At 42.7% G+C, this 16,739-nt stretch overlaps 2 long non-coding RNA genes across 2 annotated transcripts; both read right to left on the bottom strand.

The window, feature by feature from the left end:
- Positions 1–756: 756 nt before the first annotated feature.
- Positions 757–7,193, bottom strand: LOC147821216 (uncharacterized). Its single transcript, XR_015447421.1, has 3 exons — positions 6,817–7,193; positions 2,745–2,870; positions 757–2,336 (listed from the first exon to the last, which is right to left on the bottom strand). It is a non-coding gene; the product is annotated as an uncharacterized LOC147821216 (long non-coding RNA).
- A 96-nt stretch (positions 7,194–7,289) lies between these two features.
- Positions 7,290–15,325, bottom strand: LOC147821217 (uncharacterized). The gene is made up of 3 exons (XR_015447420.1): positions 14,949–15,325; positions 10,883–11,008; positions 7,290–10,474 (listed from the first exon to the last, which is right to left on the bottom strand). It is a non-coding gene; the product is annotated as an uncharacterized LOC147821217 (long non-coding RNA).
- Between the last annotated feature and the right edge of the window lie 1,414 nt (positions 15,326–16,739).

Raw genomic sequence — 16,739 nt, forward strand, 5'->3', positions numbered from 1 at the left:
GGGCACCCTCGTTAAAATTCAGCTGGCTGTAAATACATTGATTCATTTCACTCTATTCTTTTTCATTGATCAGTACGTCTGTTTTTATGACAAGATATTGCTGTTTTGTTTACTATAACATTACAGTAGGCTATGAAGTCTAGTGTTGTTACTCTTCCAGCTGTTTGCTATTACTCAGAATTTATTGTTCTCATTTAGGATCTTTCATTGCTCTATATGGATTATAGGATAGTTTTGTCTAGTTCCACAAATAATACAACATTTATTCACAACCTAAAAGAAGACAGGTTTATTTGGCTTGCAGTTTTCAGTGGATTCACCCAAAGATGACTGGTAGAAAGACAGAAATGTAATGATGGCAGGTAATGGGGGCCAGGGATTCAGCTCAGTGGTTTTGCTGCCTGCTGGGCAAGTGCAAAGACCCAAGTTGGATCCCCAGTACAAAAAAAAAGAAAAAAAGAAAGGTACTGAAAGAGAATAGCTGCTTATCATATGGGATTGAGGAAGCAAAGAGAGATAGAGAATGAGGAGGCAAGGGGAAAATACAACATTTCAGAACATTCCTCGAAAACTGTCTCAAACAGGGTGCCCTCATAAGAGCAAATTCAACTACAGAACTCAGCAATAGATAGATCCACTAATGAGCATTACATCCCATCAACATTCAAACAGCAATGAGGTTTTGGAGGAATATTTTAGATCTGAAGCATATACATACATGAAACTATACTCAACATAGTTGAATTAACTGTTGGTCTTAGAGGGATAGAGGAGTGGAAAACCTGTGGGAGTAGTGCTGTGAAAGGTACCTGAGGAGTGGGTTAAACAGTGAGCAGGGTGACACTGAGGTTATGAAGGCCTGTCTGGTTCAATTAACTACTAAAGCGGGAGTCCAACTGAAAAAGAGATCAAAGATTCGAAATGTTAGCTATGAAAAGGATCACCCCTATGGTAAGGTCATCAGGAATTAAGACAAGAAGGGTCCAGTGGAAGGAAAAGACGGCGGGACAAAGGGAAAATAATAGCAGATGAAAGTTACCAGAGAAGTAATTGAATGATAAAACAAAGAAAAGTAACAGGCGAGATAATCTGATGACAGAAGATTAGGAGGAGAGTTATTGTATGAAAGCCGGGCAGGAAAATGACCCAGAAGTGGCACTGAGGGCAACACTCCAACAGCTGTCGCACTTCCAGGTCTAGGAGGAGGAGGGAATGTGGGAAGGAAAACAGCACTTGACCTAGAAGGCTCCAAAAGCAGTGTACTTGGAGACAGAGCAGGATTTTAGGTAGGGCAAGAAGCCAGGAATATTGTTCGGATGGGGGCAGAGAAAGACACAGAGGGTTTTCCTGAAGACACTGACTGTCAAAGAGTTGCCATGCAATGGTGACATCACCCTGAGGCCTTTGTGATGCAAGACAGAGGCCCTATCAAACTAGAAATGCCTGTATAAAAACGTTAGCGATTTCACAAGCTCCTTCTGGGACCTGAGTTGCCATTTATCGATAAAAGTCATTCTTGCCCTTTCAAACTACGGTATATTTCATGTGATTTTTGGAAAAGTGACGTGCCCTCAATGACAACAGCACACCAAATTCACACTAATATTTTTGAACTAACCTTTTGTAATTTGCACTGCAGAATAAAATCTTTGCTAACTTTTCACTCTCAGTTTGAGGTCATGTGCATTCGCATTGGTCTGCTAAATGAACAGTTTCTCTCATTCGGCTGTTTCCATGGACCATGAATTTTCTTTTCTTACTCCCTCCTGCCATTTTCTTTGAGGTCATAGGAACCTGAATGGGGCCGGGGTTTAGCTCAGTGGTTCTGGCGCCTGTCTCCGAAGCGCAAGGTCTCAAGGTCGATCCCTGGCCCCCAAAACCAAAAAAAAAGAAAAAGAAAAAAAGAAGAAAAGAGAAAAAGGAGAAAAGAGAAACGAAGTGGTCATTTGGGTTGCCCGCGTTTTGGGGGCTTCTCCCGGGCCGGGGCTCGAACTCGGGCCCTTGCGCTTGCGAGGCCGAGGCCAAGGCCGGTGCCGGCCCCACTGAGCTAAAGCCCCGCGCCGCCTTCGCCTTCCCCTTTGCGAGCCCAAATGTGTGGCATGCCGCCTAGCACCTGGGGATCAACGCACTGCACCGGAGTAGTAGCTGGGAGCCGGCTCCAAGTCCGTAGGCTTACATTTGGGCATGTGGTCGACGATCAGAGGGGCTCTTGCCAAGCGATACCGGTAGGGAGACCATGCCTGGCCTCCAAAACCACAGTTGTTGACAGGCTTTTCAGCATCAAGGATCCTCTACAAAAGGAATGCGTTCTGCAGTTTGGGATTCGACGAGTCTTCCTGTCAGAAGATTAGAACGGTCCAACTCCCGTGACACATGACAGTAAGTATACCAACATTTTTATAGGCTACCACAAACGGACTCCATTGTATTCTGCCTCACATTTCAAAGTAGCTTTATATACAGTACTTGCTTTCCTAATTTTTAAAAGAAGATATCGTTATAAAACTACGGAGATTCAAAAAGAGAGTAGTCAAGGCCGTATGGCACTGTATGGTAAAAGAACACAAACTGTCGGACATTCGCAGAGAAACACCTAATATATGACGGACATATTAGACGTTTACAATACAATCTGGATCTGAATGATCTCTAAAGTTATCATGCACCCGCATTCTGTCTATTAAAATATATAAACATACAACTAAATAGAGCCGGTGGTCGTTAGAAACACGAAAAGCTCTTACCCAGAAGACTTTACGGCCATGGAAGAGACATTTCCTCTTCGGACATGCGGCCAGAACTTCAGCGTTAGATGTCCACCCCGGTGAGGCGGAGGGATGACGTCATAAAGAGATTGTGAAGTACCAAAACTGAAAGGGCAGCACAGAGCAGTTCCATTTTAGTGTGGATGTGTTTACATATGGTTCGAAATCTTGTTCTGAGAGATTCTGTCAATTCATTATGGAAGTGAACACCCTTATGGCAGATAGACAGCAATTTTTCTTTGGGTGTACACCAGGCCACCTCTCACAGTGCAACTTTCGGGCCCCAGAAGAAGTAATGCGTCAGCACTCATTCGCTAACGTCATTAAGATTTTAGCACATTTTAAATTTAAAAGCACGACACTCTCTTCAACTCAAATCTCATTGAATAATTTTTCTAGTGTATGTTTTCTTTTACGGTATTTATATATAACATATATACATATATATATATATATGTGTCCACATACACGACATGATACTTTATAAGTTTAGTAAAGAAATACTCACACGTTTCTAAGCCCAGTTCTTGGCCATCAAAATTTTATCATTTCCTTATTTCTTGACTCCCAAAATATCCGACTCAGCAAAATCCTGACCGAGTTCTATGGATTTCTTACCAGTAGCGGTGTGAGAAAAAAATCCGGTTTCCTTTGCTTCGCTTTTTAAAACATGATGTGATTTCAAGTATGTCAACTAATCCAGATGGAACTATCCCAGAGTCACCTTATTGCCCGTGTACATACCTACTCCAATTTCTCCTCACCCACTTGCTTCTGAAACAAATCTTTGAAAGCGTTTAGTATGTATTTCGGAAAGACAACGGTCTTTCTTTGATCTTGCATATCACTCCATATTGGAAAGAAAATGTTCGTGGACACCAAATATTTGGATATATTTGTAGAATACAAGCCACGAATGTGCTGTATGCATACAATATAGAACAAGAAATCAGAGTAATTAGCATTTCCACTCTTCATGTATTTCCCATTTCTATGTGCTATGACACTTCAGCTTCTTATCTTTTCATTGCTTTTTTAACAGGTACTAAACTATTTCGTCTAGAGTTCTAGCCACAACGCAAGTAACGTGACCATTCCTCGCAGTGTCAATGGATTGTATACCCATTCTCCAACCACTCTTGATTTTTCTGACTTCCGATTTTATATGGAACTTGATGCTCCTCTTTACCTCTACGGGGTCAAACTTTAATTTTTGCTCCCACCAAGGAGTAAGAACATGTAGTATTTTCACTTTTCGGACATCATTGAACGGGGCCTTGTTTGGAAATAGTGGCTTCAAATCTTGAAAGATGTAATCACCTGAAAATGAGGTCGTGGGCCGGGGATTCAGCTCAGTGGTTCGGCCGCCTGCCTTGCAAGCGGCAAGGCCCGAGTTCGATGTGCGGTACCAAAAACTATAAATAAATAAGTAAATCAAGGAATCAATACTAAAATTAAATGAGGTCATAGCGGAATTATGTTGTCTCTTAATCCAATTAGCGGTGCTTTCTTCGGAAAGGGAAATTTGAATACAGACACAGACTAAGAGAGAATGAGGCCGAGGTTGGAAGGATGAATCCTTAAGCCAAATGATAAGAACTGCAAGAAGCCGCCAGAAGATGAGATTGAGAGGCATATAGCATATACTCCTCTGAGACTCCAGAGGAAAGCAATCCTGTTGACAACTGGATTTCGGAGTTCTAGTCTCTGTAACGCTTTAATCCTAAACCTACAGGTTTTCAAGCCTCCCAGTTTGTCATGGTAGTTGATGGAACTAATGTGCCCAACTACAAGAATTGAGCTACGATACCCAAAAGAAGAGGACACGTGTTCCAAAGGGACAAAGGGAGGCGTGCCATAGGGGTAAATACACACCTAGCCTAGTGTATTCACTTGTGAGAATACTCATTTGTTCATATCTGTTCTTCTGGGGTGACAACGGGAGAAAGTAGAAAATAGTTTGGATTTGAGGACAGGGGAAAAAGCATGAATCCTCGTGTTTGATGATCCAAGAATATTCACCAGACTAAGAAAAGGTGGTTGAATTAACTGTTGGTCTTAGAGGGATAGAGGAGTGGAAAACCTGTGGGAGTAGTGCTGTGAAAGGTACCTGAGGAGTGGGTTAAACAGTGAGCAGGGTGACACTGAGGTTATGAAGGCCTGTCTGGTTCAATTAACTACTAAAGCGGGAGTCCAACTGAAAAAGAGATCAAAGATTCGAAATGTTAGCTATGAAAAGGATCACCCCTATGGTAAGGTCATCAGGAATTAAGACAAGAAGGGTCCAGTGGAAGGAAAAGACGGCGGGACAAAGGGAAAATAATAGCAGATGAAAGTTACCAGAGAAGTAATTGAATGATAAAACAAAGAAAAGTAACAGGCGAGATAATCTGATGACAGAAGATTAGGAGGAGAGTTATTGTATGAAAGCCGGGCAGGAAAATGACCCAGAAGTGGCACTGAGGGCAACACTCCAACAGCTGTCGCACTTCCAGGTCTAGGAGGAGGAGGGAATGTGGGAAGGAAAACAGCACTTGACCTAGAAGGCTCCAAAAGCAGTGTACTTGGAGACAGAGCAGGATTTTAGGTAGGGCAAGAAGCCAGGAATATTGTTCGGATGGGGGCAGAGAAAGACACAGAGGGTTTTCCTGAAGACACTGACTGTCAAAGAGTTGCCATGCAATGGTGACATCACCCTGAGGCCTTTGTGATGCAAGACAGAGGCCCTATCAAACTAGAAATGCCTGTATAAAAACGTTAGCGATTTCACAAGCTCCTTCTGGGACCTGAGTTGCCATTTATCGATAAAAGTCATTCTTGCCCTTTCAAACTACGGTATATTTCATGTGATTTTTGGAAAAGTGACGTGCCCTCAATGACAACAGCACACCAAATTCACACTAATATTTTTGAACTAACCTTTTGTAATTTGCACTGCAGAATAAAATCTTTGCTAACTTTTCACTCTCAGTTTGAGGTCATGTGCATTCGCATTGGTCTGCTAAATGAACAGTTTCTCTCATTCGGCTGTTTCCATGGACCATGAATTTTCTTTTCTTACTCCCTCCTGCCATTTTCTTTGAGGTCATAGGAACCTGAATGGGGCCGGGGTTTAGCTCAGTGGTTCTGGCGCCTGTCTCCGAAGCGCAAGGTCTCAAGGTCGATCCCTGGCCCCCAAAACCAAAAAAAAAGAAAAAGAAAAAAAGAAGAAAAGAGAAAAAGGAGAAAAGAGAAACGAAGTGGTCATTTGGGTTGCCCGCGTTTTGGGGGCTTCTCCCGGGCCGGGGCTCGAACTCGGGCCCTTGCGCTTGCGAGGCCGAGGCCAAGGCCGGTGCCGGTGCCGGCCCCACTGAGCTAAAGCCCCGCGCCGCCTTCGCCTTCCCCTTTGCGAGCCCAAATGTGTGGCATGCCGCCTAGCACCTGGGGATCAACGCACTGCACCGGAGTAGTAGCTGGGAGCCGGCTCCAAGTCCGTAGGCTTACATTTGGGCATGTGGTCGACGATCAGAGGGGCTCTTGCCAAGCGATACCGGTAGGGAGACCATGCCTGGCCTCCAAAACCACAGTTGTTGACAGGCTTTTCAGCATCAAGGATCCTCTACAAAAGGAATGCGTTCTGCAGTTTGGGATTCGACGAGTCTTCCTGTCAGAAGATTAGAACGGTCCAACTCCCGTGACACATGACAGTAAGTATACCAACATTTTTATAGGCTACCACAAACGGACTCCATTGTATTCTGCCTCACATTTCAAAGTAGCTTTATATACAGTACTTGCTTTCCTAATTTTTAAAAGAAGATATCGTTATAAAACTACGGAGATTCAAAAAGAGAGTAGTCAAGGCCGTATGGCACTGTATGGTAAAAGAACACAAACTGTCGGACATTCGCAGAGAAACACCTAATATATGACGGACATATTAGACGTTTACAATACAATCTGGATCTGAATGATCTCTAAAGTTATCATGCACCCGCATTCTGTCTATTAAAATATATAAACATACAACTAAATAGAGCCGGTGGTCGTTAGAAACACGAAAAGCTCTTACCCAGAAGACTTTACGGCCATGGAAGAGACATTTCCTCTTCGGACATGCGGCCAGAACTTCAGCGTTAGATGTCCACCCCGGTGAGGCGGAGGGATGACGTCATAAAGAGATTGTGAAGTACCAAAACTGAAAGGGCAGCACAGAGCAGTTCCATTTTAGTGTGGATGTGTTTACATATGGTTCGAAATCTTGTTCTGAGAGATTCTGTCAATTCATTATGGAAGTGAACACCCTTATGGCAGATAGACAGCAATTTTTCTTTGGGTGTACACCAGGCCACCTCTCACAGTGCAACTTTCGGGCCCCAGAAGAAGTAATGCGTCAGCACTCATTCGCTAACGTCATTAAGATTTTAGCACATTTTAAATTTAAAAGCACGACACTCTCTTCAACTCAAATCTCATTGAATAATTTTTCTAGTGTATGTTTTCTTTTACGGTATTTATATATAACATATATACATATATATATATATATGTGTCCACATACACGACATGATACTTTATAAGTTTAGTAAAGAAATACTCACACGTTTCTAAGCCCAGTTCTTGGCCATCAAAATTTTATCATTTCCTTATTTCTTGACTCCCAAAATATCCGACTCAGCAAAATCCTGACCGAGTTCTATGGATTTCTTACCAGTAGCGGTGTGAGAAAAAAATCCGGTTTCCTTTGCTTCGCTTTTTAAAACATGATGTGATTTCAAGTATGTCAACTAATCCAGATGGAACTATCCCAGAGTCACCTTATTGCCCGTGTACATACCTACTCCAATTTCTCCTCACCCACTTGCTTCTGAAACAAATCTTTGAAAGCGTTTAGTATGTATTTCGGAAAGACAACGGTCTTTCTTTGATCTTGCATATCACTCCATATTGGAAAGAAAATGTTCGTGGACACCAAATATTTGGATATATTTGTAGAATACAAGCCACGAATGTGCTGTATGCATACAATATAGAACAAGAAATCAGAGTAATTAGCATTTCCACTCTTCATGTATTTCCCATTTCTATGTGCTATGACACTTCAGCTTCTTATCTTTTCATTGCTTTTTTAACAGGTACTAAACTATTTCGTCTAGAGTTCTAGCCACAACGCAAGTAACGTGACCATTCCTCGCAGTGTCAATGGATTGTATACCCATTCTCCAACCACTCTTGATTTTTCTGACTTCCGATTTTATATGGAACTTGATGCTCCTCTTTACCTCTACGGGGTCAAACTTTAATTTTTGCTCCCACCAAGGAGTAAGAACATGTAGTATTTTCACTTTTCGGACATCATTGAACGGGGCCTTGTTTGGAAATAGTGGCTTCAAATCTTGAAAGATGTAATCACCTGAAAATGAGGTCGTGGGCCGGGGATTCAGCTCAGTGGTTCGGCCGCCTGCCTTGCAAGCGGCAAGGCCCGAGTTCGATGTGCGGTACCAAAAACTATAAATAAATAAGTAAATCAAGGAATCAATACTAAAATTAAATGAGGTCATAGCGGAATTATGTTGTCTCTTAATCCAATTAGCGGTGCTTTCTTCGGAAAGGGAAATTTGAATACAGACACAGACTAAGAGAGAATGAGGCCGAGGTTGGAAGGATGAATCCTTAAGCCAAATGATAAGAACTGCAAGAAGCCGCCAGAAGATGAGATTGAGAGGCATATAGCATATACTCCTCTGAGACTCCAGAGGAAAGCAATCCTGTTGACAACTGGATTTCGGAGTTCTAGTCTCTGTAACGCTTTAATCCTAAACCTACAGGTTTTCAAGCCTCCCAGTTTGTCATGGTAGTTGATGGAACTAATGTGCCCAACTACAAGAATTGAGCTACGATACCCAAAAGAAGAGGACACGTGTTCCAAAGGGACAAAGGGAGGCGTGCCATAGGGGTAAATACACACCTAGCCTAGTGTATTCACTTGTGAGAATACTCATTTGTTCATATCTGTTCTTCTGGGGTGACAACGGGAGAAAGTAGAAAATAGTTTGGATTTGAGGACAGGGGAAAAAGCATGAATCCTCGTGTTTGATGATCCAAGAATATTCACCAGACTAAGAAAAGGTGGTTGAATTAACTGTTGGTCTTAGAGGGATAGAGGAGTGGAAAACCTGTGGGAGTAGTGCTGTGAAAGGTACCTGAGGAGTGGGTTAAACAGTGAGCAGGGTGACACTGAGGTTATGAAGGCCTGTCTGGTTCAATTAACTACTAAAGCGGGAGTCCAACTGAAAAAGAGATCAAAGATTCGAAATGTTAGCTATGAAAAGGATCACCCCTATGGTAAGGTCATCAGGAATTAAGACAAGAAGGGTCCAGTGGAAGGAAAAGACGGCGGGACAAAGGGAAAATAATAGCAGATGAAAGTTACCAGAGAAGTAATTGAATGATAAAACAAAGAAAAGTAACAGGCGAGATAATCTGATGACAGAAGATTAGGAGGAGAGTTATTGTATGAAAGCCGGGCAGGAAAATGACCCAGAAGTGGCACTGAGGGCAACACTCCAACAGCTGTCGCACTTCCAGGTCTAGGAGGAGGAGGGAATGTGGGAAGGAAAACAGCACTTGACCTAGAAGGCTCCAAAAGCAGTGTACTTGGAGACAGAGCAGGATTTTAGGTAGGGCAAGAAGCCAGGAATATTGTTCGGATGGGGGCAGAGAAAGACACAGAGGGTTTTCCTGAAGACACTGACTGTCAAAGAGTTGCCATGCAATGGTGACATCACCCTGAGGCCTTTGTGATGCAAGACAGAGGCCCTATCAAACTAGAAATGCCTGTATAAAAACGTTAGCGATTTCACAAGCTCCTTCTGGGACCTGAGTTGCCATTTATCGATAAAAGTCATTCTTGCCCTTTCAAACTACGGTATATTTCATGTGATTTTTGGAAAAGTGACGTGCCCTCAATGACAACAGCACACCAAATTCACACTAATATTTTTGAACTAACCTTTTGTAATTTGCACTGCAGAATAAAATCTTTGCTAACTTTTCACTCTCAGTTTGAGGTCATGTGCATTCGCATTGGTCTGCTAAATGAACAGTTTCTCTCATTCGGCTGTTTCCATGGACCATGAATTTTCTTTTCTTACTCCCTCCTGCCATTTTCTTTGAGGTCATAGGAACCTGAATGGGGCCGGGGTTTAGCTCAGTGGTTCTGGCGCCTGTCTCCGAAGCGCAAGGTCTCAAGGTCGATCCCTGGCCCCCAAAACCAAAAAAAAAGAAAAAGAAAAAAAGAAGAAAAGAGAAAAAGGAGAAAAGAGAAACGAAGTGGTCATTTGGGTTGCCCGCGTTTTGGGGGCTTCTCCCGGGCCGGGGCTCGAACTCGGGCCCTTGCGCTTGCGAGGCCGAGGCCAAGGCCGGTGCCGGCCCCACTGAGCTAAAGCCCCGCGCCGCCTTCGCCTTCCCCTTTGCGAGCCCAAATGTGTGGCATGCCGCCTAGCACCTGGGGATCAACGCACTGCACCGGAGTAGTAGCTGGGAGCCGGCTCCAAGTCCGTAGGCTTACATTTGGGCATGTGGTCGACGATCAGAGGGGCTCTTGCCAAGCGATACCGGTAGGGAGACCATGCCTGGCCTCCAAAACCACAGTTGTTGACAGGCTTTTCAGCATCAAGGATCCTCTACAAAAGGAATGCGTTCTGCAGTTTGGGATTCGACGAGTCTTCCTGTCAGAAGATTAGAACGGTCCAACTCCCGTGACACATGACAGTAAGTATACCAACATTTTTATAGGCTACCACAAACGGACTCCATTGTATTCTGCCTCACATTTCAAAGTAGCTTTATATACAGTACTTGCTTTCCTAATTTTTAAAAGAAGATATCGTTATAAAACTACGGAGATTCAAAAAGAGAGTAGTCAAGGCCGTATGGCACTGTATGGTAAAAGAACACAAACTGTCGGACATTCGCAGAGAAACACCTAATATATGACGGACATATTAGACGTTTACAATACAATCTGGATCTGAATGATCTCTAAAGTTATCATGCACCCGCATTCTGTCTATTAAAATATATAAACATACAACTAAATAGAGCCGGTGGTCGTTAGAAACACGAAAAGCTCTTACCCAGAAGACTTTACGGCCATGGAAGAGACATTTCCTCTTCGGACATGCGGCCAGAACTTCAGCGTTAGATGTCCACCCCGGTGAGGCGGAGGGATGACGTCATAAAGAGATTGTGAAGTACCAAAACTGAAAGGGCAGCACAGAGCAGTTCCATTTTAGTGTGGATGTGTTTACATATGGTTCGAAATCTTGTTCTGAGAGATTCTGTCAATTCATTATGGAAGTGAACACCCTTATGGCAGATAGACAGCAATTTTTCTTTGGGTGTACACCAGGCCACCTCTCACAGTGCAACTTTCGGGCCCCAGAAGAAGTAATGCGTCAGCACTCATTCGCTAACGTCATTAAGATTTTAGCACATTTTAAATTTAAAAGCACGACACTCTCTTCAACTCAAATCTCATTGAATAATTTTTCTAGTGTATGTTTTCTTTTACGGTATTTATATATAACATATATACATATATATATATATATGTGTCCACATACACGACATGATACTTTATAAGTTTAGTAAAGAAATACTCACACGTTTCTAAGCCCAGTTCTTGGCCATCAAAATTTTATCATTTCCTTATTTCTTGACTCCCAAAATATCCGACTCAGCAAAATCCTGACCGAGTTCTATGGATTTCTTACCAGTAGCGGTGTGAGAAAAAAATCCGGTTTCCTTTGCTTCGCTTTTTAAAACATGATGTGATTTCAAGTATGTCAACTAATCCAGATGGAACTATCCCAGAGTCACCTTATTGCCCGTGTACATACCTACTCCAATTTCTCCTCACCCACTTGCTTCTGAAACAAATCTTTGAAAGCGTTTAGTATGTATTTCGGAAAGACAACGGTCTTTCTTTGATCTTGCATATCACTCCATATTGGAAAGAAAATGTTCGTGGACACCAAATATTTGGATATATTTGTAGAATACAAGCCACGAATGTGCTGTATGCATACAATATAGAACAAGAAATCAGAGTAATTAGCATTTCCACTCTTCATGTATTTCCCATTTCTATGTGCTATGACACTTCAGCTTCTTATCTTTTCATTGCTTTTTTAACAGGTACTAAACTATTTCGTCTAGAGTTCTAGCCACAACGCAAGTAACGTGACCATTCCTCGCAGTGTCAATGGATTGTATACCCATTCTCCAACCACTCTTGATTTTTCTGACTTCCGATTTTATATGGAACTTGATGCTCCTCTTTACCTCTACGGGGTCAAACTTTAATTTTTGCTCCCACCAAGGAGTAAGAACATGTAGTATTTTCACTTTTCGGACATCATTGAACGGGGCCTTGTTTGGAAATAGTGGCTTCAAATCTTGAAAGATGTAATCACCTGAAAATGAGGTCGTGGGCCGGGGATTCAGCTCAGTGGTTCGGCCGCCTGCCTTGCAAGCGGCAAGGCCCGAGTTCGATGTGCGGTACCAAAAACTATAAATAAATAAGTAAATCAAGGAATCAATACTAAAATTAAATGAGGTCATAGCGGAATTATGTTGTCTCTTAATCCAATTAGCGGTGCTTTCTTCGGAAAGGGAAATTTGAATACAGACACAGACTAAGAGAGAATGAGGCCGAGGTTGGAAGGATGAATCCTTAAGCCAAATGATAAGAACTGCAAGAAGCCGCCAGAAGATGAGATTGAGAGGCATATAGCATATACTCCTCTGAGACTCCAGAGGAAAGCAATCCTGTTGACAACTGGATTTCGGAGTTCTAGTCTCTGTAACGCTTTAATCCTAAACCTACAGGTTTTCAAGCCTCCCAGTTTGTCATGGTAGTTGATGGAACTAATGTGCCCAACTACAAGAATTGAGCTACGATACCCAAAAGAAGAGGACACGTGTTCCAAAGGGACAAAGGGAGGCGTGCCATAGGGGTAAATACACACCTAGCCTAGTGTATTCACTTGTGAGAATACTCATTTGTTCATATCTGTTCTTCTGGGGTGACAACGGGAGAAAGTAGAAAATAGTTTGGATTTGAGGACAGGGGAAAAAGCATGAATCCTCGTGTTTGATGATCCAAGAATATTCACCAGACTAAGAAAAGGTGGTTGAATTAACTGTTGGTCTTAGAGGGATAGAGGAGTGGAAAACCTGTGGGAGTAGTGCTGTGAAAGGTACCTGAGGAGTGGGTTAAACAGTGAGCAGGGTGACACTGAGGTTATGAAGGCCTGTCTGGTTCAATTAACTACTAAAGCGGGAGTCCAACTGAAAAAGAGATCAAAGATTCGAAATGTTAGCTATGAAAAGGATCACCCCTATGGTAAGGTCATCAGGAATTAAGACAAGAAGGGTCCAGTGGAAGGAAAAGACGGCGGGACAAAGGGAAAATAATAGCAGATGAAAGTTACCAGAGAAGTAATTGAATGATAAAACAAAGAAAAGTAACAGGCGAGATAATCTGATGACAGAAGATTAGGAGGAGAGTTATTGTATGAAAGCCGGGCAGGAAAATGACCCAGAAGTGGCACTGAGGGCAACACTCCAACAGCTGTCGCACTTCCAGGTCTAGGAGGAGGAGGGAATGTGGGAAGGAAAACAGCACTTGACCTAGAAGGCTCCAAAAGCAGTGTACTTGGAGACAGAGCAGGATTTTAGGTAGGGCAAGAAGCCAGGAATATTGTTCGGATGGGGGCAGAGAAAGACACAGAGGGTTTTCCTGAAGACACTGACTGTCAAAGAGTTGCCATGCAATGGTGACATCACCCTGAGGCCTTTGTGATGCAAGACAGAGGCCCTATCAAACTAGAAATGCCTGTATAAAAACGTTAGCGATTTCACAAGCTCCTTCTGGGACCTGAGTTGCCATTTATCGATAAAAGTCATTCTTGCCCTTTCAAACTACGGTATATTTCATGTGATTTTTGGAAAAGTGACGTGCCCTCAATGACAACAGCACACCAAATTCACACTAATATTTTTGAACTAACCTTTTGTAATTTGCACTGCAGAATAAAATCTTTGCTAACTTTTCACTCTCAGTTTGAGGTCATGTGCATTCGCATTGGTCTGCTAAATGAACAGTTTCTCTCATTCGGCTGTTTCCATGGACCATGAATTTTCTTTTCTTACTCCCTCCTGCCATTTTCTTTGAGGTCATAGGAACCTGAATGGGGCCGGGGTTTAGCTCAGTGGTTCTGGCGCCTGTCTCCGAAGCGCAAGGTCTCAAGGTCGATCCCTGGCCCCCAAAACCAAAAAAAAAGAAAAAGAAAAAAAGAAGAAAAGAGAAAAAGGAGAAAAGAGAAACGAAGTGGTCATTTGGGTTGCCCGCGTTTTGGGGGCTTCTCCCGGGCCGGGGCTCGAACTCGGGCCCTTGCGCTTGCGAGGCCGAGGCCAAGGCCGGTGCCGGCCCCACTGAGCTAAAGCCCCGCGCCGCCTTCGCCTTCCCCTTTGCGAGCCCAAATGTGTGGCATGCCGCCTAGCACCTGGGGATCAACGCACTGCACCGGAGTAGTAGCTGGGAGCCGGCTCCAAGTCCGTAGGCTTACATTTGGGCATGTGGTCGACGATCAGAGGGGCTCTTGCCAAGCGATACCGGTAGGGAGACCATGCCTGGCCTCCAAAACCACAGTTGTTGACAGGCTTTTCAGCATCAAGGATCCTCTACAAAAGGAATGCGTTCTGCAGTTTGGGATTCGACGAGTCTTCCTGTCAGAAGATTAGAACGGTCCAACTCCCGTGACACATGACAGTAAGTATACCAACATTTTTATAGGCTACCACAAACGGACTCCATTGTATTCTGCCTCACATTTCAAAGTAGCTTTATATACAGTACTTGCTTTCCTAATTTTTAAAAGAAGATATCGTTATAAAACTACGGAGATTCAAAAAGAGAGTAGTCAAGGCCGTATGGCACTGTATGGTAAAAGAACACAAACTGTCGGACATTCGCAGAGAAACACCTAATATATGACGGACATATTAGACGTTTACAATACAATCTGGATCTGAATGATCTCTAAAGTTATCATGCACCCGCATTCTGTCTATTAAAATATATAAACATACAACTAAATAGAGCCGGTGGTCGTTAGAAACACGAAAAGCTCTTACCCAGAAGACTTTACGGCCATGGAAGAGACATTTCCTCTTCGGACATGCGGCCAGAACTTCAGCGTTAGATGTCCACCCCGGTGAGGCGGAGGGATGACGTCATAAAGAGATTGTGAAGTACCAAAACTGAAAGGGCAGCACAGAGCAGTTCCATTTTAGTGTGGATGTGTTTACATATGGTTCGAAATCTTGTTCTGAGAGATTCTGTCAATTCATTATGGAAGTGAACACCCTTATGGCAGATAGACAGCAATTTTTCTTTGGGTGTACACCAGGCCACCTCTCACAGTGCAACTTTCGGGCCCCAGAAGAAGTAATGCGTCAGCACTCATTCGCTAACGTCATTAAGATTTTAGCACATTTTAAATTTAAAAGCACGACACTCTCTTCAACTCAAATCTCATTGAATAATTTTTCTAGTGTATGTTTTCTTTTACGGTATTTATATATAACATATATACATATATATATATATATGTGTCCACATACACGACATGATACTTTATAAGTTTAGTAAAGAAATACTCACACGTTTCTAAGCCCAGTTCTTGGCCATCAAAATTTTATCATTTCCTTATTTCTTGACTCCCAAAATATCCGACTCAGCAAAATCCTGACCGAGTTCTATGGATTTCTTACCAGTAGCGGTGTGAGAAAAAAATCCGGTTTCCTTTGCTTCGCTTTTTAAAACATGATGTGATTTCAAGTATGTCAACTAATCCAGATGGAACTATCCCAGAGTCACCTTATTGCCCGTGTACATACCTACTCCAATTTCTCCTCACCCACTTGCTTCTGAAACAAATCTTTGAAAGCGTTTAGTATGTATTTCGGAAAGACAACGGTCTTTCTTTGATCTTGCATATCACTCCATATTGGAAAGAAAATGTTCGTGGACACCAAATATTTGGATATATTTGTAGAATACAAGCCACGAATGTGCTGTATGCATACAATATAGAACAAGAAATCAGAGTAATTAGCATTTCCACTCTTCATGTATTTCCCATTTCTATGTGCTATGACACTTCAGCTTCTTATCTTTTCATTGCTTTTTTAACAGGTACTAAACTATTTCGTCTAGAGTTCTAGCCACAACGCAAGTAACGTGACCATTCCTCGCAGTGTCAATGGATTGTATACCCATTCTCCAACCACTCTTGATTTTTCTGACTTCCGATTTTATATGGAACTTGATGCTCCTCTTTACCTCTACGGGGTCAAACTTTAATTTTTGCTCCCACCAAGGAGTAAGAACATGTAGTATTTTCACTTTTCGGACATCATTGAACGGGGCCTTGTTTGGAAATAGTGGCTTCAAATCTTGAAAGATGTAATCACCTGAAAATGAGGTCGTGGGCCGGGGATTCAGCTCAGTGGTTCGGCCGCCTGCCTTGCAAGCGGCAAGGCCCGAGTTCGATGTGCGGTACCAAAAACTATAAATAAATAAGTAAATCAAGGAATCAATACTAAAATTAAATGAGGTCATAGCGGAATTATGTTGTCTCTTAATCCAATTAGCGGTGCTTTCTTCGGAAAGGGAAATTTGAATACAGACACAGACTAAGAGAGAATGAGGCCGAGGTTGGAAGGATGAATCCTTAAGCCAAATGATAAGAACTGCAAGAAGCCGCCAGAAGATGAGATTGAGAGGCATATAGCATATACTCCTCTGAGACTCCAGAGGAAAGCAATCCTGTTGACAACTGGATTTCGGAGTTCTAGTCTCTGTAACGCTTTAATCCTAAACCTACAGGTTTTCAAGCCTCCCAGTTTGTCATGGTAGTTGAT

Source organism: Heterocephalus glaber, unplaced genomic scaffold (genome assembly GCF_053883595.1).
Source record: "Heterocephalus glaber isolate CG9 unplaced genomic scaffold, H.glaber_assembly_v1.0 deba00001759, whole genome shotgun sequence".
Taxonomy (NCBI): Eukaryota; Metazoa; Chordata; class Mammalia; order Rodentia; family Bathyergidae; genus Heterocephalus; species Heterocephalus glaber.